Source organism: Triturus cristatus, chromosome 5_1 (assembly GCF_964204655.1).
Source record: "Triturus cristatus chromosome 5_1, aTriCri1.1, whole genome shotgun sequence".
Classification (NCBI taxonomy): domain Eukaryota; kingdom Metazoa; phylum Chordata; class Amphibia; order Caudata; family Salamandridae; genus Triturus; species Triturus cristatus.
The window spans coordinates 725041214-725066653 of NC_140587.1; positions in this window are offsets into that span (position 1 = coordinate 725041214).

Here is a 25440-nt window from a genome sequence, read left to right on the forward strand (position 1 = left end):
AGTATGACTGAGTTGGGACTGGTCTTCTAGGTGGAAGCTGCGATCTCCCAGGATCAGTTAGGCACTGGAGTTGATGACCAGTGAAGCAAGTCTTTGATGTTGTGAAATTGGCTCAGATACTGGGTTCTGCCCAGGGTGAAGTTTGCTGAGATTTTCCCTTTGAAGTTGGGGTGCTTTATGTGGTCAATTGCAGTTTCTGTAATACAGGGGATGGTGTCCGTGGCAATGATAGTGATTCATCCTCTGGGACTGTGTTGTTGGTCTTGCCTGACAAGCTTGTATTTGGCCGGCATGGGCTGGAATGGCTGTAGTGCTATTTGTTGTTGATCCTATCGTCAGCCATGTTTCTCTGAGGAAAAAGAGGTCTGGGAAAGCGTCATCCAGCATGTCCCAGATCACTGAGGCAGGTTTGCTGAGTGAGCGGTTTTGAAGAGCATGTATGATATCGAGGAGTGGGGTGTGGGTGGGTGTTGGTTCGAAGATGATTGAGTGGGTGAGGTTTAGGTTGTTGTTGGTGTGGTCATGGTGGGAGTTGAAGCAGTGGGTGTGGTGGTGCAGGAGAAGTGGCAGAGGGTGCAGGTGAAAGCTCATTCTGTGTTATGTGGTGTGGCATGGCAGCAGTGTGGCAACTATTGACAGGGATTGAGGGTATAGAGGAGGAAAGTGGGGTAGCAGTAGATCTGGACAGAACCAAGGTTTCTGATGCTGGGTGCGGACGAGAAACGTCACAGACAGGCTTGACTTTGTCATGACTTCAGGGCGCTAGCTGTGTATGGGCTGCCTGCGTCCGTTTTGTAGGTCCTGGGAGAGAAGAGGAATGCAGCAAGGGGTGGAGGGGCTGGTATGTTCACAGGAGGTGGAAGAGTGAGGGGCAAGAGAGGCAGGTGCAGATACGAGCAGGAGGAGGGGGCACCAAACAACACAGAAGACAGACTGGCAAAGGAAACACTGACAAAATGGTAAAAGAGATAGATAGTCAAGCGAAGCAGTGGCAGAGAAAGGAGCGCAAAATTAAAGGTTGGCAACCAAAACAGATCAGAAAAACAGGCACCAAGAGCGCAAGACAAACACTAAGAGACAGATTAAAGACAATCACAAAGAGAGAGATTAGCAGAGAAAGCAGTGGTAGAGAAATGGGCACCAAGAGTTCAAGACAAAAATAAAGAGAGAGATTAACAGTCAAGCACAAAGAGAGAGGTTAGCAGACAGACAGTGGCAGAAGAAACAGCACAAAATATACATTGGAAGCCAAATCAGTGGCACAAGAGAGAGAGAGAGCAGTGAGAAAGAGAGTGAGAGAGTGAGTGGGAGAGTGAGAGTGAGAAAGGGAGAAAGAGAGTGTGCAAAAGGAAGGAGAGAGGAGTGGGCAGGAGCCTTGAGGCACTGGAGCTGGAGCGGCACCAGCAAGGGTCTTGACAAGTCATAGGGCTTGTCACAGGTAAGTCCTAAGGGGTAGCAAGGTTGAACACTTGTGTGAGAGTTGAACATGGTTTCTCTTTTATATGAAAAATAAGCGCTCCACTCTGAGTGTTGGTCTGCACCAGGGTCTGTCAATGGCCATATGATGAAACATGCCACTATAAAGTGTGTGAGGGAATCAGAAAAACCTTTTGTATTTTTCAGTAGGCTAGACATAAAGCCCAGAATATTCACTAATTTTGACATGTAGAAAGCAGAGTTCACAAATATTGCAAGGTTGTATTTTGAGAAATTTCTTCAGTGTAGTCTATTCATTTTTATTACTTATGGAATGAAATCAAACAACACAGTTGAAGTTGCTTGGCTACAGGACAACATATCATTTAAAGCCAGGTTAATTGCTAAGAAATCCACAGACTGAAGGCAGCTAGATAACAAACTCTGACTACAATTTATAATACTCAAAAGACAGATGACATTTTATGGGTTTACAGATCCATGGGCTAATCTACATTGACAAGGCGATGAATGCTGATACTGTGTTTCATAGGATGTTCAGGTTTCAGGTTTCTAATCTTTCAGTACATTGTGGGAATGGGCATGAAATACAGAAGTGGTATCGCAGCAGGTGTTGCTCTACCTGAATGATTTCCTGTTCCTGTAAAATGGGGTGCGCATTGAAGATAAATACCTAATAACAGTTTTTGAAGATTTGGCCAACAGGTTCAGGATGCCCTTGGCATTCGAGAAGAGTCATGGTTTGACATTTCAGGGAAATTGAACAAGAGTTATTGGTGTTGGAGTCCTCTTTGCTGGCTAATTAACTAGAAAAACTGAAGCAGTTGGTGTGAGAGCTGTTAAGAAAAAAAATGTAATTGAGGTCTGCACAATAACTTTTAAGAAATTTGAATTTTGTATGTTAAGTCATTGTGCCTGGCAGAGTAGTTTGTAGACACAGGACACATTCTATGTGTGGGGCCTCCAACCCTCATCAAAAGATAAGGCTGACAGAGAGTGCTCAATGTGACACAATGATATGCTGATATTTCTGGATTACTACAATGGATAAAAATGTAGTTGATGGACAACCCGTTCACATGGACGGATGTAATACGTTTTGACATGGATGGAGAAGGCTATTTTAGAATATACTGGGAGTGGAGATGGGGTGCTGAAAAGCAGCAAGATTCTTGGGGGCAAAATCACCACTGTATAGCTTTTCCCGATTTTATTCCATCCATACACTTCATGACACTATGGGCAGTGAATTAGAAAAGATGATGATGCTTATGATGCATAATGAGGCAGTGGTAAATAAGATCATGAACATGTGAGCCAGCCATTTGTGGGTGCTGTGCCTGCTGAGGGAGTTGTATTATGATACTTATGCTACAATGTCCTATTCAGAATCTAACACCTTCCAGGGTTAGAGAACAATATATTTACATGTTGTCTCATTCACAGTGGGTGAGATTCAGTAAGCTTTGAGACTAAGAGAGAGGGGTTTTGTTGTATCTTACCAGACGTAGCTGGGTTGTGCCTTTGTAGTTCTGTATTAGTCTTAGTTACAGGTTGGTACCCATGTACTACAGCTTGGTAATCAATATACTGTAGCCCACCAGGAGCAGCCTGCCAGCTGCTCAGCCCATCTTCAACAGTCACTACAACAGGATTGATAGAAGAGTCTTAGCTGCTTCAATATGTATCATAAAGGCAATCACAGGAAGAATTAGTTTTAGAGTAGAGTAGTAAGGAGACACGATTACATGCAAGAGCTGAAAGGCAGTAATTTGATACATGATGAACATGTTATGCAGAAGGCTAGAACTAGCAACCATTAGAGGGAAAGGGTAGAAATTGCCTTTTAGAGCAAATGTTTTAAGGGTTTATAACACTGCAGGGGGATTTTGAGCAATGCTTCTTAGAGAGTTGGGCAACATGAATATGGAGACAGGACAGGAGAAGACATACTGTAATGATGGTTTTCAGAGCCTTGGTAATTCAGCCAAGTGACATTATTTAGGGCCATGTTTTCACTTTTTAGAGTATTCAGGGAATTAGAAGTTGTGATGTTCAGGCATTAGAATGGACTGATGGATGAAGTACAGATTGGGAGAGTAAGATTGACGGTAGTATGAGAAGCAGCAAGACAGATCAAAAGGGAAAAGTATTGAAATATGCTTGTGAAGATGATGGGACCTATCGATTTGCCCGCAATTTGCATTTATGTGGCATATCCAGATTACGGAAGAAGAGAGGGGAGGGGTGTTTATCAACAAAGTTGGATGAAGGTGAAAGGTGGCCAGGTTTTAAGAGTAAGCTGGAATTGTCACAGAAGGGGAGGTTTTGCCAAAGTGAGTTTGGTATACATTATTTTCAGGTACATGCAGTCATGAAAAGCTCCGGTTTATGCATGAGTGGCAAGAGGTTGATGGAGCTGAGTTGAGGCTTGATTGTGCATGGGATTATATTAGCGTGATGTACGCATAAGCATGCACCATTTTCTTTCTATTTTTTTCCAGGACAAGATGGACATTTGGCTACTCAATGTTTAAGTGGACAGAGGATCAAGCAGTCAGGTTGAGTTTTGGACAGCTTGGAATGTCTTTTGAGGACATGAATGTACATCGGAGAACATTGAGATTAATACGTTGGGGCCAACTTCAATATGCATTGTGGGAACTGAAAAGCAAATGACACATACCAGTATGCCATATAATTTCTTTAGTTGTGATTGACTTAGTGTAGTTGTTAGGCCTAAGGTTGAACAAAATGACAAATATATCTGCAGATGATGCAAATTAGGTGGCAAGGAGCAGAAGTAGTTTTTACTCAGTTATTTCAAAAAGAGTATGGTAGGGAGCTAGGAGACCAGAAACAATAAACATAGCCAAAAGAGTTCAAAAACAAAGTAACAGGCTACTGCAAGGAACATCAGTTGACTTAAGCATGAAGATATTCAATAGAAGTGGCCAATGATTTTCAGACACAATAGTGAATTTTTGGCAACATAATCTATATCACAAAACAGAAGAAAAGACTGGAGTAATTGTTTGGTTGAGCCAAATGCGCTGAGACTAGCCAACAGAACAGTATACAACAAAGAAAGATCTTTCCTGGGGCACAGTTTAGTCTCAGAAAGTGGAAATGAGACAACAATGTTTTGTTGAGGGTGGGAAAATAAGGCAGCAACCTTTATCCCAATTTAAACACAACTGTGTGTTTCATCTGAACCCTAATGCTTTCTCTGGAGGAAGCGAAAATACCTTCACTCCCCACCCACAGAATTTAGGAGGAAGATGGATAGGATGATTCAGAGGTGTTGCTGTGGCATTTATGTCATTCCCTTGCTGTTACCAAAAAGTACACCACACTCCCTGGTCTATCTGGGATACAATGAGTTGTCGTTGGAGCAGATCAGGTCAATGAGTAAGATTCATGTACCCTATTTTTGCTAACTCAGGATGAGAATAGTCCCAGAAAGTAGAAATGAGATATCAAGATTTGATTAAAGCGGGAAAAGGGCCGAGCATAAACATTGAGTGTGGAGAGGAAGGTTATAGCAGCCCTAGCAAGTTGAACATGAGAAAAAAAGATGTAAAGAATGATACTGGGGCCAGATTTATCAAAATGCTATGCAACACAATGGAACAAGACAACTGGCTGTGCTGAACTGTGTGACAGGGAGAGAGCAGTAATCTGCAACATCTACTAAGATAGGATGGATTCCTGCTCCCTCCCTGGCTGCTACACTGAGTGCTGCCTATCGCCAATGCAGAAACCATCGCGCCATGGTACATGGGTGCTTGCGCTACAGGCAGGATTGCTTTGTGCAGGAATGGACACCTTCTTGCACAAAACAAATCCTCTGAGGCATTTTTCGTTTTTTAATTGTGAGACAGAATGTAGCACACATATAAAGAGGAAATAACGAAGAAAAATGAAGATATTTATCCTTGTTACACCTCTTTTGGGAAGGCATACCGTTGTATACCAACTCCAGGTTTACTACACTTAGTAAATCTGGGGTTGCGTCACATTCCATAGGGTAATGCATCGGAACGCCCATGCTCCAACCATGGAATGCCTTCCCTACGCAGAAAAACCAAGGTAGTGATTTGGGCTACCTTACTTTACTATGGATTTACTAAGCTACGCAGAGGCACCGAAGTTGGCTAGGCTTGGCTTGGTAAATAACACTTAAGTCTGTGTGTTGCTTCGGGGAGGGGACCAAGATCCCTGTTTCCTCGCCCCTCGAGGACCGCGTACTTGACGGACATGTCCCTGATAGTACTATTTCTTTAATTTATAAAAAATTGATTAATCACCGGGCGGATCTCCTGGTGCGCCTTCGGGAGGCTTGGACTGGGGATGGGGTTGAATTGGACGACGAAGACTGGCAGTCTGCACTGTCGTCCCCCAGGGAGGTTGCCATTCCGGCTCGTCTCCGGTTGGTACAGCTCAAGATTCTCCACCGGGTGTATGTTACGGGTCCGCGCTTGGTCGCGATGGGATTCTCCGACGACGGACTCTGTAAACGAGGCTGCGGGCTCAGCGCCACCTTTCTTCATATCCTTTGGGAGTGTCGCGAGGTGGCGGACTACTGGCGCCGGGTCCACACGGTTATGGGACGGGTCACCGGGGTTGTGCTGCTGCCGGAGGTGCGTCGCTGTGTCCTGAATGTGTGGGAGCCCAATGACTACAACGCGGCTCAGACTCGGTGGGCGGCCCTAGGGAACATGATTGCCAAGAGGGATATAGCGCAACATTGGGGCGCTCAACGGCCGCCCACCGTGTCAGTATGGAAGGAGAATATGGACTGGTGTATGTTTCGGGAGAAGACAGTGTATGTGGCCCGTGGCAAGCCGGGGGCATGGGGTAGAATTTGGGGTCAATGGAATGCGTATCGCGGAGGCATCTGTACGCCCCCCCTGGTAGACACTGATATCGCCATGTCCCCCTGACCCTTGACGGCTCCTGGCGCTTTTTGTAACAACCACATATGGACGTTCATCTCCCTTGACCCCCTTCCCCCCCCCCCTCCGTCCCCGGCCTCCCGGTACTCCTCTCTTTAGCGGATTGCTCAAATGTTCTGACTGGAGTCTCCCGGGGGGAGCCTGAACCGCACTGGTATCCCTCGTAACTCGCCTTTTGTTTTTATTGTTTTTCTTTTTGTTTCTGTTATTGTTGGACTGACGCTTGCTGTTCTTCGAGGACTATCTTGAGCCACTGCGGGGCAGTGCCCTGGGAACGGATTGCAGCTTTGATATGTGTATATTTCCTTATGTACCTAGCGGCCGGCCCGGGTGGTTGTAGGCCCATACTTGTAACCGAATTATTGTTCAATAAAAACTTTTTCCAAAAAAAAAAAAAAAAAAAGTCTGTGTGTTGCCGTGTGTCACCTTGCTTGATGCAATAGTGACACAATGTCTTAGTAAATCTGGCCCTCGGTTTGGGTGAAAACGGTACCTGGTATCTCTATGTGGTACCGATTGACAGTGCCATGTAAAGTTACCAAGTTGAAGAGCAGTTCCAGAAAGTGGGGGACAAGTAGAGAGAGTATTAGAGCCAAAGGGGAGGGTTGATTTTAAGAAGGCAACAGGATTTTGAGATACAACATGCTAGAGAATTGTAAGGGCATAATTAGAGGATTCAGACTAAGCCAAATTGTGTTATGTGGGAACCTGAACTGCTTAAAAACAACCTTTTTCAAAATCCATTTTTAAAACTAAAACATGATCACTACATTTCTTCCTGATAAGCATTCTTATTTATCTATAATATTGACATTTGCATCCTAACTTCCAGCCTACGTTTTATAGTGAGTTAGCATCTGCAGCAAAATGGCATAGTGATGCTTTGTAATTCGGCAATAGATGAAAGGAAATCTCTGCTATCATGATCATTATTAAATATATTTTAGTAGCCAAACAAATATGAGGTTTATTCAGTATTTTTGATACCAAGAATTTTCATTGGCTTTAGTGGCCACTGGGTTTCCTCCCAGAAGGTACTATCCCCTCTGCGGGGTGGAAGTGAGGGGGGCAAGGCAGGAACACTAGATATGGTCGATACAAGCTGAAACTGCTCCACGCCGTTCACCTTTCATCCTGCCTCATCCTTCTCTCTGGGAACCCATCAGCCTGGAGTACAGCTGCAGGAGGGGCTGCAGTTGATGATGTACTGCACAGACTAAAGGGATCGACAACTGTAGCGTGTGATCCTCTGCCCAACTTGAGGGCGTGATACAATGCCTGGGGTACAGAAGTGCTCTCTCTGAGGCCTCTGCGAGAGAAACTGGAGAAGAGGTATGGCTTTGACTGTGCCTGATCTGAGGAGGCCTAGTACTGTGCCAGGCTGGTGAGTGAGGGGACCAGTGGATGTTGGAGGATGGGTCCAGCTGAGGTGCCTAGACTTGCACCCTCAGGGCTCAAGTAGACATTGTAGGAGGGGTCGATGAGCTGACATGGTGTTCTGGATGTTTTACGGCCCTCTAGGCCCTCCCCAAAGTACCAGCCTGGTGCCTTGATTATGGCCCTGCTGTACACCTGGATTGCCTTCGTGGCATATTTGCCTGGGCTGTGAATGCCTGACCGGTATCTTCGGGTGCCACCTAGGTGGATCTTGCAGAGATAGGTTGTCAAATATCAGAGGCGTGACTATAAACCTTTGGGTCTGTGAGTGGTGGCTGAGTATCCCAATTACTCTCTGGATCACCCTGCAGGATTTCACATGGGAACCCCCAAGGAGCTTTTGACTGCTTGTGCTGCCTCTGAGCTCCGACACCTGGGCCAAAAGCCGGCAAGTCAGAGTGGTAAGGGTCCTCTGGACTACCTCCAGATGAGAGTTCACCAGCCGAAATGGCCCAGGATGAACACCCCCCGGCCAAACAGATCATGCTTGATAAGTTTGCCCAGACAGGCAAAGGGGTGACAGAGTCCCCACTATTGGAGTTGGGTCAGGGGGCTTGTCATGGAGGTGGCCCCAGCAACCCAGATGCAGACACCTCCATAATCATGGCAGCAATACATCACTCAAGGAACACTTGGAGGCCACAATTGGAGCGTTGGGAGCAGAAGTGATGCTGCACCAGGACCTTCGCCAGGCAGTGGGCCGGACATCAGAGGTGGAGGTGAGGATTTCGGGAGTTAAAGACACGGTAGCAGACATGAAAAAGATTGTTCTGCATCTCACAATGATCTCCAGAGAGCTTTTGGTGAGAGTAGAGGATGCAGAGGGCAGGGCATGTGAAAATAACCTCAAATTCATATGGAGTCGGGAAGGATATGAGGGGACCTCCCTGGAGGGGTTCTTGGATAGAGCTGCCTGGTGCTGTGTGAGGTTTGAAAAACCCCATTCTTATTATATACTTATTCCGTGCCATAGTAGGTTAGCAGTGTGCGGATAAATAACGTTCCATATGCATTCACGTTATGAACCAAAGAGAGTTATCCTTGTAAAGCACAAGCCTCAGTTAGCAAGTGTGACTCCATTTTGTATTTTGCAATCCCCTTTAGGATGTCTGAAGTAGGCCTCATTATTCGTATTGCTTGCCTCAGAAGAACACTTTATTCAGCTATTATTTCCTTCCCAGCTCATGGTTGGATTCTGACTTACTAATGAATAGGCCATTCTGCCCTTGCATTCATATCCTTCTGTGTAACTTTGCTCCCAAGTTAGGAGACACCGAGCCTCAGTACAGCAAACTTGAGAGATACTGATAGTACTCGGTGCCTGCGTTGTTCATGTTCGGCATGAGCCAGTAACTTTCCACTGTGGGCTTGGTTGGAGGATCTTGGGAAGAATCATATTGTGTTACAGACTGTTGGGGGGCCAGTCCCTCGGCAGACATCTGAGGGTGCAGGTCAGATTGGACTCCTCTGCAGAGTATTGCTAATAAATGTATGTTTGTATTCTCTACTGTCTGACCGACTCTTCATTCTTGGGAAGGCATACCAGGTGGTTGTAAGTAACCTGGTTTGCCCCTTATGGCCAATTCCTTCAGTTGATGCCCGAACAGGGACCCCGCAAGGTGACCCTACTCACTCGAAAACAGGTTGCAGGGTCGGGGTTGCGTCCAGTCGGTCGGGCGTATCGGGGTACCCCACACGATCGAGCATGGTTCTCGCAGCTGCATCTGATCGGGTGATACCTCTTCTAGTGGTCACCAGTCTGGGGTCCTGAGAAGGCGAAACCTTGGAGTTGACCATTTGGTCCGGAGAGTTGACAGTGGAGAATAGTTTGACTCAACCTGAGTGCACCAGGTGAGTGATTCGATTCTTGGAAAAATGGCACCATTCTTGAACGGCACGAGCCTGCAGGCTGTGTCTTGGTACAGTCTCCTGACTGTCTTGGTGCAGTTTTCAGACTGCCTTGCTTGAACGACATGAGCCAACGGGCTGTGTCTTGGTACATCTTCGGGCTGTCTTGGTTTGAACTTGGTGGGTCTGCGGACCCTTTTAAAAGACACAGAGTGTTTGCGAACAATCTGCCAGGCCAACTGGAAATTTAGTCTACTCTTGAAAAGGTCTGGGGCTAGAGCCTGTCTTCTTGAACTTGGTACAGTCCACGGACTGTCTTCTTGAAATTGGTACAGTCTCCGGACTGTCTTCTTGTCTCCGTGTAGTATTTGGACTGTTTTGTTCTGATGCAGTGTCCGGGCTGACTTGTGGTTTGATTGTTGTGTTTGAGTGCTATGAGGTTTGTGGACCAACGTCGGTGGTGGTGCTTGTGTAATGCTTGTTTGAGTGAGTAGAGACTCTGCTCTTTGTGTGGAGGTAAGGATGCCTTGCCTCAGCAAGCTGTGTTGTGTGGGTTTTGTTTGACATGGTCTGAGGACCATCTTTGGGAAAAGTAATTGCAATTCCTTTGCCAGGCAAAATAATGAGTGTGGCCCCTTCTTGAAAATGTCTGGAATTAGCTTAATTTGGTCCCTTGTTGTTGTTGTGGTCTACAGATGCCCATTGGAAGGAGGTTAGCTAGCGCCTCCTGACGACACTTTAAATTTTGATGAATGGAAAAAATAATGAATAAATAAAAATCTGATTTGATCAGAAATACTAGTAAGAATGTACATTTGTTTTGACATAGGAAGAGTACAACATGAGAAAAATTTAAGGAAGGGATGCGCATTTACTGTTGGGACGATTCAAGGTAATGTATATTTATACAGAACAGACACTCATTCTAAAGGTGCAGTAAGGAGAGGTGAAATACACACTCGTAATTCAGTAGCCCTGAATGTATTCGGACTCTCCATGAAAGGGGGGAGGCAGGAGTTCCGGAAAGGGAAAAAGGGAGCAGTGTGTCGGTACTTTTCAGCTTCAGACACAAACTGCATTCAGAAAATTGGCACGTAGGAATTTGGTTCAATGCTCAGAAGTTAACTGATGATTGATTTGAGCGGGTGTGTTCCATTTGGATTTTCCCACAATAGAACGTGTATTTAATTTGGAAAAAGTGTTTCAAGCACTCCAGGCAGTGTGGGCCCGATTCACAGAACTAACTTAAGACAAAATCCTAAACTTACTACCATTTTGGTATTCACAGAATGCACTTACTGCTTTTGGTATTCACAGAATGCACTTACTACTTTTGGTATTCACCAAATGGATTTACGACTACTAACTTTACGTCCGCACTCGGGCCGGAAATTCTGGGCTGGAGACGGAGCTTCCAGGCCGGAGGCGGAGCTTCCGGCCCAGAGGTGGAGATTTTGGCCATGGCTAAATCTCCGCCACTGGCCGGAATCCCCACCTCCGGGCCGGAAGCCCCGCCTCCGGGCCAGAAGCTCCGCCTCCGGCCCAGAATTTCCGACCCGAGTGCGGACGTAAAGTTAGTAGTCGTAAATCCATTCAGTGAATACCAAAAGTAGTAAGTGCATTCTGTGAATACCAAAAGCAGTAAGTGCATTCTGTGAATACCAAAGTGGTAGTAAGTTTAGGATTTTGTCTTAAGTTAATTCTGTGAATCGGGCCCTGTGTCTTTAGCTGAATAAAAAGAACTTTCAAAGTTGAAAAACATAGCTTGTGAATAGTGTGTGGCAGGCTTGCTATGGCCTTTGGTGAGATAAGGAACGAATTCCAAAGGAGGGGGCTCATTGAGTAGAGAGTTCTGTGAAGACAGAAAGGAAAGTGGGGGCCAAGATGCCCAGCTCCTGACACAGACAGGCAGAGATACACAGTGCAGAGCCAGACTTTCCTAAAAAGCAGAGAGCCAGCAAGGGATATTAATTGGGTACAGATTAAAGGAACAACACAGGAACTAAAAGAATTGGATCATGAGTTTTGTGAAAGTGTGTATCTAAAGTTCCACAATACTGTGGGATAGAATGTCCTGGAACAGGTGGCATGAGATTCTTTGTGACTCAGTTGGTTATTGGCTTGATGTTCTCTGATCAGATTAACGTGCACGTACAGTAAATATTAGTTAGTTTTCAAGGAAAGATGATAGATGGTATTTTGAAGGATGAAGGGTACTATAGTGCTGGACAACGAATGAAGTAGAAAGTTTAGGAAAATAAAAAAATATGATGGTACAGAGAGGGCTTGCTCAGAAAAATAGTTTTTAGGGAATGAAAAGTGAGTTAAAATGCGTATGTACAGTTTAGAGGGGCCCAGCCCTAGCATTGTTTCCAGAAATGTCAGTTTGCAAATATCCCTCAGATTTTATTGCTTTAAACATTCAGCTGTTCTTCTCTTTCTGCTGTTTTTATTCCTGCAGTGATGTTCAGGCTGTTCTGGTTGTTGCGGTCAGAGGAAAGATGAGAGAGTGAAGGTGTTATTTAGATTTTAGTGGACAACATTTGTGTCTTAAAACAGGAATTTGATTGTTTATTTGCAGATTCATTTTTATTGTGTTTTTAGCAAGAGCAACTTGGTTGTTGATATTGGGAAGTAATTGGTCTATATTGTTTTTTTCTGTTATGTATTTAACATAGTACAGTTCAATGCGTGATTCGGTGGGTGCTTCAGACGCATTGCTTGTAGCACGTGTTTTGTGCTCTCTTGCTCTCATTATTGGTCTTTTTTTATTGTGATTTTTTCATTTCAGTTAATGCCTAATTGTGGTGAGCATGTGATGGGTTTGGCATCCATTCTACTATTACTGTTCTCAGGCAGGTGAATGTCTGATGATGGGTCTTAATGTAAGTAGAGAATAGTGTTTGTTTTCCCCCCTGAGTTTTACGGATTTGCCACGCACTTTGTGGGCAACAGGCGATGTAGAGCTGGGATTCCTGCAGATTTCATGAGCATTGTTGTGTATAATTCCGAATTTGGTTGTGAAAGGTGTTAGTGAGGAGAAAGCTGGTACATTGTAATAGTCCCTCTATTTCGATTGTGTTTACAAAGTGTGACTGACCTGTGTGCAGTTCAAAGGAAAACTAAAAATGTGGCCCTCCAGTTCTCTCTTGCTCTGGCTATTATTATGATTCTTCTGCTGCTTAATATTTTTCTGTCGCTGATCTAAAGGGCATTCTTTGGCAGTATTGCCTATTGAATATATATGATAGGTCTTTGTCTGGAATAACATTGGCTGGTAAGAGATGTAGCCTCTGCTGGGCCTTTTAGGACCATGCAGAACGATTGAGCATCCATGATTTTTTTTTTTTTTTTAAAGTTTAAAAATACGAAGTAGTTAATTGCTCATTGTTTTAGACACAGCAAGGTTGTAGGGACAGTATAGTCAAATAGTGTTGGAATTGGCATCCTTGCCGTGGATTCCCTGACTTTTTTCTTCTGCCTCCTACGTTTTGATGCTGTGCTGGTTTCCGTTCTCGCTACCTTAGTTGCATTGGGTGCTTTGCCACCGCTGGTCAGTGTCACTGTGCGAGTGCTTTCTGTGTAAATTGATATTGTGCTAGGTTCTCCCTGATTGGCATAGTGGTTTTACTAGTAGATCCCTAGTGAAGTGCGCTGATTGTGCCAGAGCTGGTAAATAAATAGCTACTAGTAGGCTTGCAGTGTTTATTGTGCCACCCACATGGGTAGCCTGGAAAAGATGCCTCAGGCCTGCCACTGCAGTGCCTGTGTGCAGTTTGTACATAGGACACACCTATGGTAGGCCCAGGGTACATCCCTGGGCAGGGTGCAGTGTATGTGCAACGCGGATGTGTGCTGGTGTGTGTGACGTGTCTTGGTAGTGAACCCCTGTCATTTTCCTTTTTTACTATTGAAGGGTTGTCCTGCTGATAGGACAAAATGGGTAATTTTTGTAACATTTTATGAGTATATCCTTCATAGGGAGAAGATAGAAAATAGGAGTAAGCTCATAATTTGATAATACATCTTTTAGTAAGTATGGTCTTTAAAGTCTGTGTTTGAACACAACACTTTTAGGAAACAGATATTTTCTTGTCCAACTTTTCCGTGCGTTTCTGTTTTTTGTGGATTTATTGTCTTGTTTCAGTGTGACAGAGGAAGAGGATGTGCCTTTGATAGGCTGTCCTTTTATGGTGTCTTCACTGTGTTACTGTGAGTATTGGTACAAATACTTTATACATTGCCTTTGGGATAAGTGTGTCTGCTCGTGCCAATCTACAAAAGGGGTAAGTATTGTGGACAGGAGGTCATCTGCTTAGGTCACCTACTGTCGAAGGGGGGTAGGAGATTAGCTCCTTGGTGAACTAACACATTAAATGAGGTGCATGAGGTGCATGAGGTGCATGCGGTGCATGAAATATTATTTTCGGGCAACTAGCAAACTGCATTTTTTTTGGGTTTCTGTGCTTGGTACATATATTGTTGTGTGCTGTTTTGTGTTATAAGTACACAAGACAGTTTGTCGTGCGCACTTTCTGTCTTTGACGCTGTAACAAGAGCCCTCCTGAGCGGTCTAGGAACGGTCATGACGGTGGCCGTCTCCATAAGACAATCGGTTTAGCCACTAATTTCACAGATATGGTACTCCATGCTGTGAACATGCCCTTGAATAAATAGAGACACAGCACCTCCCCAGTGCATGTCTAACTGGCTATACAAAAGTACTGGTCGGAAAAATTGTCATGATTAGAAGTGTAAAAACAACAGTTAATGGACAGAATGAAGAACAATGTCATACATTCTCCCCAGTACAGAAATCTGGGCCTAAATCCATCGTTTTTTTGCTCAGCATGCCATTCCAGTTTGAACCCAGCCATATACAAATCAGTCTTGACCCTGTGCCTCATGGGAACAGTCCAGCCTGAACTGCCAAGCCAGGTCCTCCCTGGACTGGAACCAAGCATCCTAGGACCGGTTTCGGGGTTTCACCCCTCTTCAGCCAGGATAGCTTGATTCCAGTGGCATGGAAAGCACGGGACTCACGTCTGAGCATACCCGTCCCACTCGGGGTGACAAATGCAAAAACAACAGTTGATGGACAGAATGCAGAACAATGTCATACATTCTCCCCAGTACAGAGATCTGGACCTAAATCCACTTTTAGGAAACAGATATTTTCTTGTCCAACTTTTCCGTGCGTTTCTGTTTTTTGTGGATTTATTGTCTTGTTTCAGTGTGACAGAGGAAGAGGATGTGCATTTGATAGGCTGTCCTTTTATGGTGTCATCACTGTGTTACTGTGAGTATTGGTACAAATACTTTATACATTGCCTTTGGGATAAGTCTGTCTGCTCGTGCCAATCCTTAAGGGGAACTATAGGTTGATGGTTCCTGTTTAAATTTCCAGGTGGCACCACCACTATTGCTCATGTTACCACAACACTACATACAGTCGCAGAGACATCACGAGTCCCTTATCAGTTAGTCTGTGTAATTGAGCTGACAACCCTTAGTAGAATTGCACACCACACATTTTAGTGGTTAACAGTTTGAAGAGCACATAGCTCTACAGGAGTTTGTTTGGAAGAACAAGTTTTGCTGGAGAATTCATGTACTTGCTACATTATGCTTAATTTGTCAGTTATATATATAATCAAGATCTCTGTTAAATTAGCAATTTTAAATTTTCCTGCCACAACTATAACTTGAGAGCATGATCACAAATGCAATACGTATGTTGGCTCCCTTGGAAAAATAATTCTAGAGGTGTCTGCAAACCTGCACAGCTGCGAAGGTTCACAAAGTAGAAGCTGTGTCGTGATCTCTATGACTTATTGAACACAAGCTTGCTAAGACAAGAAAGACAAACAAGCCATTGCTTTGAAATTCCCTTTTTTGAGGTTCTTCAGATGAATAATATAGAAATGGACAGATGCAATGATTCAAAGTATGCCCGGATTGTTCTTTCAGAGCTTTGTAAATGAATTAATGCTTACCCTGCTACTTGGTATTGGGAGAGAAAATGAATTGTTTAACGTTTTATCCATGCCAGTTAATTAAAACTCTGCATTCTACCCAATAATAGGTCCAGGACACCCTGCAGTCATCAGAGGGGCCCCGGACGTGATGCACAGCCTGGCTGCTTGTTATGAAACATCCATGAATATGATTGAGGTGGAGCGGCAGAGCAAAGAAGTGCTGGACGATGCAGTACCACCAAAAACAAATCAGAGAGAGGGGCTATCCAGGAGCCCCAGCCTGTTGGTCCACCTGTGCTTGAGTCCTAGCCCATTGAGCCCATCCTGTGGGCTCACCTGTGTTTGAGTCTCTGCCCCCTGGTCCTGTTGAGTGTGACCCCATTTTTCCTTGACCCCCCTGTGCCCGGAGTATTGAGGTACATTTGCGCCCCGACGGAAGGACAGTGCACCAGAGGGAAAGTTGTACTAGTAGGGATGGACTTCATGGATGAAGAATAGGGAGAAGGTACCCTGTCTAAGGTACCAGCGATAGAGTAGGGGAAAAGAGATTGGTGTACTGACCTGGACACTGGACAGGATTAGATGAGGGTGTCCTCCAAGGAGGGAGGGTGCCCTATCCTGAGTGAAGAGGATTTTTCCAGAAAGAGCTAGACGAGTAGCTCCACCGCCGGTGCTCAACAGCGCATACGCCAGATGAACAATAGGAGCCTACCAGTGATGGCTCTCTGAAAGACACTGGAAAGAAGAGTTTTGCCCATGCTGTTCCCTGGTCACTAATTCCATTGTGTTACATTTCTCTCCCCATCACCATTTATTCGTTTGGCCACTCAATTGATGAGGAAAATAGCCATTTGCAGCTCCCTGTCCAGAGCGGGGTCGGTACATTGAAAGGGCAAGCTGCATCCCTAGTTGTTATTGTGCTAATAATAGTGTTAGGAACATTCTACTCCCTGAATGAGAAGTATCCTGTGCACTCTCAACTTCATGCACCACCTGCTTCTCTTGTGAACATGTTTGTTACTTTGGCTCCTCGCACAGGGGAGCACAGGAGGACAAAAAATGATGATACAAGTGTCTAGATTGGTGTACCTTCGATTCTGTTCTCCAGTCCCAGATATGACATTTATTGATTTTCGCACTGCAAATGAATGTGTACATTATGCACCTGTTCTGATAGTTAATATGACAGTTTGTTTTTGTATCCAGGAGTGAGGGAGATTAAGGTGGGTGAGAACATATAAATTCATTTACAGACCGAGCATGACAATAAGCCCATCTTAAATTCTGTATCATAATGTTCACTTCGTCCTTGGATCACAAGTTCATACTTAGCATCCAAGGGGATGGTTTGCAAATGTTGCCTTTCTTTTCTGTTTTTCCCACTGTATTTGTTGCCCCATTATTTGTTGCCCCATCTACATATCGCACATTCCATCAGCTACAATGTAAAATATGTTGCAGGAGAAAAAGGCCCTTGTATGCACTGCCTCCTAGCTTGCTGTGTCTATTGAGTAGGCACATTGACTCCTAAGAACAGAATATCCATGCAATACAAATGTTAAGATCATGCTTCAGAAAGAGATCGATGGGTTGATGAGCATTTATGTAGACATTTTTTAGGTCAACATGTCTCTTATAGTTTCCCTGCTTCATAGCGAGCATTTGAACATTTCTGAGTATTAAGATATTGATCATGTGAATAGAGATTTCCTCTCCTGATTAGAATTGTAAAGATCCTACCGGATAGCGCCAATAAAGCATATAGCCACCCATGCTAAAAGAAGGGTCTGTTAGGTTTGAAAAACCCCATTCTTATTATATACTTATTCCGTGCTATAGTAGGTTAGCAGTGTGCTGCTAAATGACGTTCCATATGCATTCACGTTATGAAACCCACTGAGTTATCCTTGTAAATCGCAAGCCTCAATTAGCAAGTGTGACTCCATTTTGTATTTCACAATCCCCATTAGGCTGTGTCTGAACTAGGCCGCATTATTTGTATTGCTTGCCTCTGCAGAACACTGTATTCAGCTATTATTTCCTTCCCTGCTCAAGGTTGGATTCTGACTTACTAATGGATACGCCATTCTGCCCTCGCATTCCTATCCTTGTGTGTAACTTTGCACATTAGGAGATGCCGAGCCTCAGTACAGCAACCTTGATACACTGATAGTCTTCTGTGCTTGCAATGTTTATGTTTGGCATGAGCCGGTATCTTTCCACTGTGGGCGTGGTTGGAGGCTCTTGGGAAGAATCATATTGTGTTACAGACTGTTGGGGGGCCTGTCCCTCGGCAGACATCTTAGGTTGCAGGTCAGATTGGACTCCTCTGCAGAGTATTGCTAACAAATGTATGTTTGTATTCTCTACTGTCTGACCGACTCTTCATTCTTGGGAAGGCATAGCAGGTGGTTGTAAGTAACCCGGGTTGCCCCTAAGGACCACTTCCTTCAGCTGGCAGAATCCTTGTCCTCCTGCTTCATTATTGAGAGGTTTAATGGAACCTTGGTACTGAGGCTGCTGCCAGAGGTGACTCCTAGGCCCCTGATCACCTGCTTCTTAAACTATTGGGACAGGGATGCAATTCTGCAATATGCTCATTCGCAGGAGGCAGAGGTTCTTCTTTACCAATCGCACAAAATAATGATCTTCCTTGTCTATGCTAAAATTGTGCAGCACCAGCGAAATGCCTTTGGGGAGGCAAAAAGAAAATTCTGAGAAATTAATATACGTTACATGCTGGTCTTCCAGGCAGAACTAGAGGTGATTTACAAGGACCATACAAAATTCTTTAAGTACCAGGAGGAGGTGCTTCACTGGACGGGGGAAAGAGTAGCCGTGAGGCCTCACACCCCTCTGGCTGGGGCCATGGCAACCAGGGGAGGATAGTCTTTGGCCATTCCCATGCCAATCTTGTGCTTGACGTCACAGCAGATATTACTCATGCTTCTCCTGGTGCAACAAAGGACACGAGATACAACCCATGAGAGAGGGTGGGCCCAAGATCATACACCAGGAGCTGAGAGGACTGGCAGGGGACATTACGCTGCAGAGCTATGGGAATGTAGGTAGCCAGGACTGACTGTTTGGGCTGTGGGCTAGCTTGTGGGCTGGCATCCCTCAAAATCCTGGTGGGTTGGGGGCTCATTGCCATCCACATCAACTTCCTCAGATGGAGATGGGATCACACATCAACCTGTTTGAGCGAGATATTGGTGGTGGTCATGTTCATGGTACAGAGTCGAGGCTCCTCCGACCCGACATTGTTTTACTATTTATACTGTTCTTATTTTCACTGTGCTGTACAACAGCTGGCTCACTATAGACAGTTGGATATACAGCCTCCACGTTGTGTATCACAAGTTAACTTCATAGTGTTGGGGAGAGATTCCAGTGGAGGGATGCTCCTCCCGGCACCCAGTTGGTACTGGGAGATGGCTACTTACACAACAGGTGCTTCAAGTTCACAAAATATGGGGTGGGTGGGCTTGTGAGACAGTTGGTGCTGTTGATGACCCTTCCACTATTATCGCCCACTCCTCAGAAACTGGCAAAACCCCACCCTGATCACTGAAATTAGTGTAGGCTCTTTGGGAGTCTAGATTAGTCTAGTCTCCTGGAATGTGAATGGCCTACTGGACAGGTTTAAAAGGAAATCTGTACTGCGCTATGCCAAATGACTACAGGCAGACATTCTATTCCTCCAGGAGATGCTCTTATTGGGGAATGAAACCCCATTCCTGGGAAGGTATGTATGGGTAAGCAATTATAATTATGGCACGACAATAACCCTGGCTAGTGTTTCTGTTCTGCCTCTCTTGACTGTATCATTCCTAGACAGGAAGGTGCAGCTGCAGAGGGAGTTCCCTGAGAGGCCAGAGGTGATGAAGTGTGAGAAAGGTCCTGAGGAGGAGAGGGAGCCTCTAGAGATTGCATTGATGGCATCCTTTATTACAGCATTGGGGCTTTCAGATGTCTGGATACTCAGCCACTCCAGATACAGGCACATATTATTCTGGGGCGCATGCCTCATTTTCAAGACTAGACTAATGCCTTGGACCTACGGTGGATGGGCAGTGTGTTAGAATAGCACGCATACATGCTAGAGGGCTGTCGAAGATAAGGATGCAGTTGGGCCCTACCAGATCATGGCTGAGGAGGCGATTGTCTACCTGGACACTCCAGGATTAGAAGTGAAATGCCTGCATAGGTGAGGAGATTGAACAATACTCTGCCCATAATCAGTAGTTGGTGTCATCCCTGGTTCTGCTTTGGGAGATGTTTAAGGCCACTATCAGACACCATATTTTAAGCTTCTCTACGGGAGAAAAGCACGGGTGACTGCAGTTCTTTACTGACTTAGAAGAACAAACGCAGGATCGGGAAATACTGTGCCAGAGAGATCATCGGAAGCCAGAGCTACGTACCGTCCGGACCCAAACTCAAGCTCTCCTCCAACAAACCTTAACAAATGAGGCGAGGCCAATATAGCTGGTGTCTCGGTCCCACATATACCACTGGGGAGATACGTGAGGAAGCATGCCTCATAGAGTTAGTCAAAATATACATCATAACATTCTGATATTGTCCCTACTACCATCAGAGGGATAAACTATTACATGTGATAAAGAGATAGCCTCCCAATTCGCATTATACATCTCAAGTTTATATGCCCATCGAGACAGAGTCTCACACTAACTGATGGCAGACTTTGTCAATGACCTCCCCCTAAGAAGCCTTTAAAGCTCAGAGATGCTATCCATAGAAAATGATCTCACAGCAGGGAAGACATCCTTGGCAAATTACATTCTGGTAAGGCCCCAGGCCCCTATGGCTATCACCCATAATTTTACAAATCCTATATGAACCTGTCATGGAAGTCCCTAGAGCATATGCTGGTGGAGGCAGTGGAGTTGGCGAGTTTGCCTCCTGACCTGTGAGAGGCTGAGATTGTGGTGATCCTAAAGCCATGGTCCCTAACAGAGCACTGTTCCCCTTATCACCCCATCTCCCTTCTGAATACAGAGGTCAAAATCACTTTGAAGTCCATCCAAACTAGGCAGGATCTATTCCAACACCAGAGAGTGCAACAGTAGGGAAAGTATTGGATAGCGGAGAGGTAAAAATTACGATTCCAACTCCAGTGAGTGCAACATTAAGGAAAGTACAGGAAAGCGGAGAGATAAAATTACTATTACGACTCCAGTGAGTGCAACAGTAGGGAAAGTGCTGGATAGCAGAGGGGTAAAAATTACTATTCCAACTCCAGTGAGTGCAAGAGTAGTGCAAGTGCTGGATACCGGAGGGGTAAAAATTGCTATTCCCACCCCAGTAAGAATAATACTAAAAATGTATAAACAATATTATAATAAAATATTAAACATATAAAAAACACATATTCTAATAATTACATATAACAAAAACCTACAAATTTTAGATAAAATAAAATAATAAATACATTTACAATAGAATAATTATTTTAACCTAGAAAATATTTACAAACAAAAAATTTTATCAAAACATAAATTTATTTATTTTATTTCTTACCCTATAACACCACACCAATAACAAGCTCCGCCTCCGGCCAGGAATTTCCGACCCGAGTGCGGACGTAAAGTTAGTAGTCGTAAATCCATTCGGTGAATACCAAAAGTAGTAAGTGCATTCTGTGAATACCAAAAGCAGTAAGTGCATTCTGTGAATACCAAAATGGTAGTAAGTTTAGGATTTTGTCTTAAGTTAATTCTGTGAATCGGGCCCTGTGTCTTTAGCTGAATAAAAAGAACTTTCAAAGTTGAAAAACATAGCTTGTGAATAGTGTGTGGCAGGCTTGCTATGGCCTTTGGTGAGATAAGGAACGAATTCCAAAGGAGGGGGCTCATTGAGTAGAGTTCTGTGAAGACAGAAAGGAAAGTGGGGGCCAAGATGCCCAGCTTCTGACACAGACATGCAGAGATACACAGTGCAGAGCCAGACTTTCCTAAAAAGCAGAGAGCCAGCAAGGGATATTAATTGGGTACAGATTAAAGGAACAACACAGGAACTAAAAGAATTGGATCATTAGTTTTGTGAAAGTGTGTATCTAAAGTTCCACAATACTGTGGGATAGAATGTCCTGGAACAGGTGGCATGAGATTCTTTGTGACTCAGTTGGTTATTGGCTTGATGTTCTCTGATCAGATTAACGTGCATGTACAGTAAATATTAGTTAGTTTTCAAGGAAAGATGATAGATGGTATTTTGAAGGATGAAGGGTACTATAGTGCTGGACAACGAATGAAGTAGAAAGTTTAGGAAAATAAAAAAATATGATGGTACAGAGAGGGCTTGCTCAGAAAAATAGTTTTTAGGGAATGAAAAGTGAGTTAAAATGCGTATATGTACAGTTTAGAGGGGTCCAGCCCTAGCATTGTTTCCAGAAATGTCAGTTTGCAAATATCCCTCTGATTTTATTGCTTTAAACATTCAGCTGTTCTTCTCTTTCTGCTGTTTTTATTCCTGCAGTGATGTTCAGGCTGTTCTGGTTGTTGCGGTCAGAGGAAAGATGAGAGAGTGAAATTTGTGTCTTAAAACAGGAATTTGATTGTTTATTTGCAGATTCATTTTTATTGTGTTTTTAGCAACAGCAACTTGGTTGTTGATATTGGGAAGTAATTGGTCTATATTGTTTTTTTCCTGTTATGTATTTAACATAGTACAGTTCAATGCGGGTATTGGTGGGTGCTTCAGACGCATTGCTTGTAGCACGTGTTTTGTGCTCTCTTGCTCTCATTATTGGTCTTTTTTTATTGTGATTTTTTCATTTCAGTTAATGCCTAATTGTGGTGAGCATGTGATGGGTTTGGCATCCATTCTACTATTACTGTTCTCAGGCAGGTGAATGTCTGATGATGGGCCTTAATGTAAGTAGAGAATAGTGTTTGTTTTCCCCCCCGAGTTTTGCGGATGTGCCACCCACTTTGTGGGCAACAGGCGATGTAGAGCTGGGATTCCTGCAGATTTCATGAGCATTGTTGTGTATAATTCCGGATTTGGCTGAGAAAGGTGTTAGTGAGGAGAAAGCTGGTACATTGTAATAGTCCCTCTATTTCGATTGTGTTTACAAAGTGTGACTGACCTGTGTGCAGTTCAAAGGAAAACTAAAAATGTGGCCCTCCAGTTCTCTCTTGCTCTGGCTATTATTATGATTCTTCTGCTGCTTAATATTTTTCTGTCGCTGATTTAAAGGGCATTCTTTGGCAGTATTGCCTATTGAATATATATGATAGGTCTTTGTCAGGAATAACATTGGCTGGTAAGAGATGTAGCCTCTGCTGCGCCTTTTAGGTAGGGGTGGGCGGAATTTGCGAAAGCGACTTTCGCAAATTATCGCGAAAATGTTAAAAATCTCCGCAAACAAGCGGAAATATCGCGAAGATGCGGAAGTTTTTTTCCCGCCCGTTCGCGATATTTTTTGCATGGTTGCGGGTCGCTAACTTACCCCTGTGGTTGCTCGCGGGCGCGGCCATCTTGTTTTCAGTTGTCTCGCTGTGCATGATCGCGAGAAAAAAGACGTGATCGCGCGACGCATGACGTCACTGCGGACGCGAACTGTCGCGAGACAGCGCAAATGGCTAAAACAATACAACATCTCATGGAGAACGCGACCGGATCGGGAAAACTTGTCGGCGAACGCGGGGATTCAGGTAAGGCGATCGCGCGCGCGCGAGAATGTATGTTTTTACAGCGCGAGCAAGAACCAAATTATCGCAAAGCTGCGGAATGCGGAAATTTTGACATTTCCGCGCTCTCCGCGGAACGCGGAAATGCCAAATTATCGCAAATTCCGCGCACGGAACGGAAATTTTGCCCAGGCCTACTTTTAGGACCATGCAGAACGATTGAGCATCGATGATTTTTTTTTTTTTTTTAAAGTTTAAAAATACGAAGTAGTTAATTGCTCATTGTTTTGGACACAGCAAGGTTGTAGGGACAGTATAGTCAAATAGTGCTGGAATTGGCATCCTTGCCGTGGATTCCCTGACTTTTTTCTTCCGCCTCCTACGTTTTGATGCTGTGCTGGTTTCCGTTCTCGCTACCTTAGTTGCATTGGGTGCTTTGCCACCGCTGGTCAGTGTCACTGTGCGAGTGCTTTCTGTGTAAATTGATATTGTGCTAGGTTCTCCCTGATTGGCATAGTGGTTTTACTAGTAGATCCCTAGTGAAGTGCGCTGATTGTGCCAGAGCTGGTAAATAAATAGCTACTAGTAGGCTTGCAGTGTTTATTGTGCCACCCACATGGGTAGCCTGGAAAAGATGCCTCAGGCCTGCCACTGCAGTGCCTGTGTGCAGTTTGTACATAGGACACACCTATGGTAGGCCCAGGGTACATCCCTGGGCAGGGTGCAGTGTATGTGCAACGCGGATGTGTGCTGGTGTGTGTGACGTGTCTTGGTAGTGAACTGCTGTCATTTTCCTTTTTTACTATTGAAGGGTTGTCCTACTGTTAGGACAAAATGGGTAATTTTTGTAACATTTTATGAGAATATCCTTCATAGGGAGAAGATAGAAAATAGGAGTAAGCTCATAATTTGATAATACATCTTTTAGTAAGTATGGTCTTTAAAGTCTGTGTTTGAACACAACACTTTTAGGAAACAGATATTTTCTTGTCCAACTTTTCCGTACCTTTCTGTTTTTTGTGGATTTATTGTCTTGTTTCAGTGTGACAGAGGAAGAGGATGTGCCTTTGATAGGCTGTCCTTTTATGGTGTCTTCACTGTGTTACTGTGAGTATTGGTACAAATACTTTATACATTGCCTTTGGGATAAGTGTGTCTGCTCGTGCCAATCTACAAAAGGGGTAAGTATTGTGGACAGGTGGTCATCTGCTTAGGTCACCTACTGTCGAAGGGGGGTAGGAGATTAGCTCCTTGGTGAACTAACACATTAAATGAGGTGCATGAGGTGCATGCGGTGCATGAAATAGTCTTTTCGGGCAACTAGCAAACTGCATTTTGTTTTGGTTTCTGTGCTTGGTACATATATTGTTGTGTGCTGTTTTGTGTTATAAGTACACAAGACAGTTTGTCGTGCGCACTTTCTGTCTTTGACGCTGTAACAAGAGCCCTCCTGAGCGGTCTAGGAACGGTCATAACGGTGGCCGTCTCCATAAGACAATCGGTTTAGCCACTAATTTCACAGATATGGTACTCCATGCTGTGAACATGCCCTTGAATAAATAGAGACACAGCACCTCCCCAGTGCATGTCTAACTGGCTATACAAAAGTACTGGTCGGAAAAATTGTCATGATTAGAAGTGTAAAAACAACAGTTGATGGACAGAATGCAGAACAATGTCATACATTCTCCCCAGTACAGAAATCTGGGCCTAAATCCATCGTTTTTTTGCTCAGCATGCCATTCCAGTTTGAACCCAGCCATATGCAAATCAGTCTTGACCCTGTGCCTCATGGGAACAGTCCAGCCCGAACTGCCAAGCCAGGTCCTCCCTGGACTGGAACCAAGCATCCTAGGACCGGTTTCGGGGTTTCACCCCTCTTCAGCCAGGATAGCTTGATTCCAGTGGCATGGAAAGCACGGGACTCACGTCTGAGCATACCCGTCCCACTCGGGGTGACAAATGCAAAAACAACAGTTGATGGACAGAATGCAGAACAATGTCATACATTCTCCCCAGTACAGAGATCTGGACCTAAATCCACTTTTAGGAAACAGATATTTTCTTGTCCAACTTTTTCGTGCGTTTCTGTTTTTTGTGGATTTATTGTCTTGTTTCAGT